Source organism: Canis lupus, chromosome 28 (assembly GCF_048164855.1).
Source record: "Canis lupus baileyi chromosome 28, mCanLup2.hap1, whole genome shotgun sequence".
Lineage (NCBI taxonomy): Eukaryota > Metazoa > Chordata > Mammalia > Carnivora > Canidae > Canis > Canis lupus.
This window is the reverse complement of record NC_132865.1, coordinates 20,025,860-20,028,355: the sequence shown is the minus strand read 5'-3', so window position 1 is coordinate 20,028,355 and position 2,496 is coordinate 20,025,860.

Below are 2,496 nucleotides of genomic sequence, written 5' to 3'. Positions count from 1 at the left end.
CATGCAACTGTGTGATTATTAGTTATTAGTAGTACTATAAAGAGAAAAATCATTGTGTTCCCCTTTTTTCATGCCATATCCTGCCTTAAAAAAATGTTTGAATGGGATAATGTTCAGGAACAGCCATTAACAAGTTAGGGTCCATACACTCAGATTTCCACTGTTACCATCTACTTCGATAAGACACTTTATCAGGAGCTCGTTTATCCTGAAAGTGAGAAAATAGCATTCCCTCACCTCTGTTTGTACCACAGATGGAATAGGCACCATAACCACATACGGAAAAGTCCTCACTGTGAGGGTCCCCAACGCTGGTCCTAAGGAATTGCTTTGTTTATGTTTGAATTTCTCTAAAAGGAGAAATGAAAACCAAGTCTGAGCCCATTATAACAATGGAGGCGCTGGCTGCCTCTTAGTTTTCAATTTCAGACTGAAAGAAGTACTTTGAAGTAGTGCTTCATCACACTGGAGGGGAGACAGGTGCCATTTGCGAGTTTATCCAGGTCTGTCTCCCAAGTGGTCCAGAGCACACTCAGACTGTCCTAGAGAAATCTGTGCTACTTTCATGACTCATTTATTGATCTTAAGACCAAAGAAGGTCTTCTTTACCTTTAATTTTATTCTCACATATTATAATTTAAACCTATTTTTATTTTCATTTGGTACTAAAACCTGATTTCTTTGAACTTCTTTGTAGAAATCTTCCATTCCCTAGGCCAGGCCTGGTTTAGTTAGCTCTTTCCCATCTTTTTTTTTTTTTTTAAAGATTTATTTATTTATTTATTTTTGATAGAGAGAGAGAGAGAGAGAGAGGCAGAGACACAGGAGGAGGGAGAAGCAGGCTCCATGCCGGGAGCCCGATGCGGGACTCGATCCCGGGACTACAGGATCGCGCCCTGGGCCAAAGGCAGGCGCTAAACCGCTGAGCCACCCAGGGATCCCTCTTTCCCATCTTTAGCTGTGGAGTTTGGAAGAGGATAGAGTTAATGCAAGTCTAAGACTGCAAAATTCCTACATGTTGTATTTCTTCATCCTGGTATCACAATCTTAATATAAGGCTGCTTTCACGATGATTGCTATCTTCTCTCAACATGAACTCCTAGTCAAACCAACATATGAGTGTTGATCACATGAGGAATTACCAGAGTCACTTTTCTTGCTGATTATGGATCTACACCCCCTCCCCGCCCCACCTTGATGTTCATGCTGACTTCATGTTCTCTTTTTTTGTCACCTGGCCCATTCAGGCCAATGTTCAGGGCCACCGGGCTCAAGGCTGACACCCAGGGAGCACCACTCTGTCCCTCAGCTCTAACTGATTTGTACCCTCCTCTCTACCCCCACCCCCAACCTTTCAACCAGTTTAATGATAATCATATTGAGTGGAACCTCGGAATCAAAAGTTTTGAAGCCAGCAAAGATAAATTCCAACTATTGTTTTCCCCCTTGATCTACTAGGTCTGCTGCTCTGTCACAAAAGATTAGATTAGCTTGACAGGATTGAACTACATAAAGCCAGGCTGGGGAGCGTGTGTGTGTGTGTGTGTGTGTGTGTGTGTGTGCACGCGCGCGCGCGCTTAAGTATCCTGTTTCCTTGAAAGGCTATAGCTTTCAAATTTTTCCCAAGTTTAAAAAAAAAAGTCAAACGTCGTTTTCAAAGTTTTCTTTTCCAACTGGCAGAAATGATTCTAAATTGGTGTTGATCTGAATCTTGGAAATTTGCTTTTGCCTCCAACAAAATTTAAAATGGGGGGGGGGATAGTTCTTTCCATGCCAAATTTATTGCCTGTGTCTGATTAAAAAGAGGAGGAGGGAAAGCAAGGCTGTGATAGGCCAAAAAGGCTGGGTCATGGGGCCAGGGGGCCAGGAGCAGAGTCGTCATGAACCCGCAGTTGAACACATGCTTGAGGTATCTAAGCCAGAGGGCCTATCCTGGGGACTCAAGTATCTTACAGTTGACTCACAAGTTCAAATAAATACCAGTAACTCTGTGTGAGTATGCCACAAACGAGGCCTCAGAGTGTGACGAGGTCTCAGCAAGGTGGCAATTGAGGAAACCTTGAAGATTGGAGATGCAGCAGATGGAGATGAGAATGGGAGCTTGGGTGGTCCAGGGAAATGAAGGTCAGGAAAGGCTCAGAGATTGAAAGACTATACTCATTGTGCCTGAAATAGGACACACGAGGAGAATGCCATGCGTTCCCTAAGCAGGTCCCATCTTGAGAATAACTTTCATTCCAGGCTGAGGATGGAGAAGAGAGAAGCCCTGGGACATTATTTTAAAGCAGGAAAGGAGTTGTCAGGCTAATAGAATCAGTTCAGTTGCTATAAAGACTTTCAGAATACAGCAAGCTGGGAGACGAGCTAGGAGGGAGGCTGGTGCAAAAGTCAGGCTAAGAAGTGGTGAGCATGAAAAGGAAGAGGTGACTGCCAGAGTCTGTGGAGAGAGAATGCTAAGGTTTAACAGCTGACTGCACAGGAGATTCCACTTTTAAG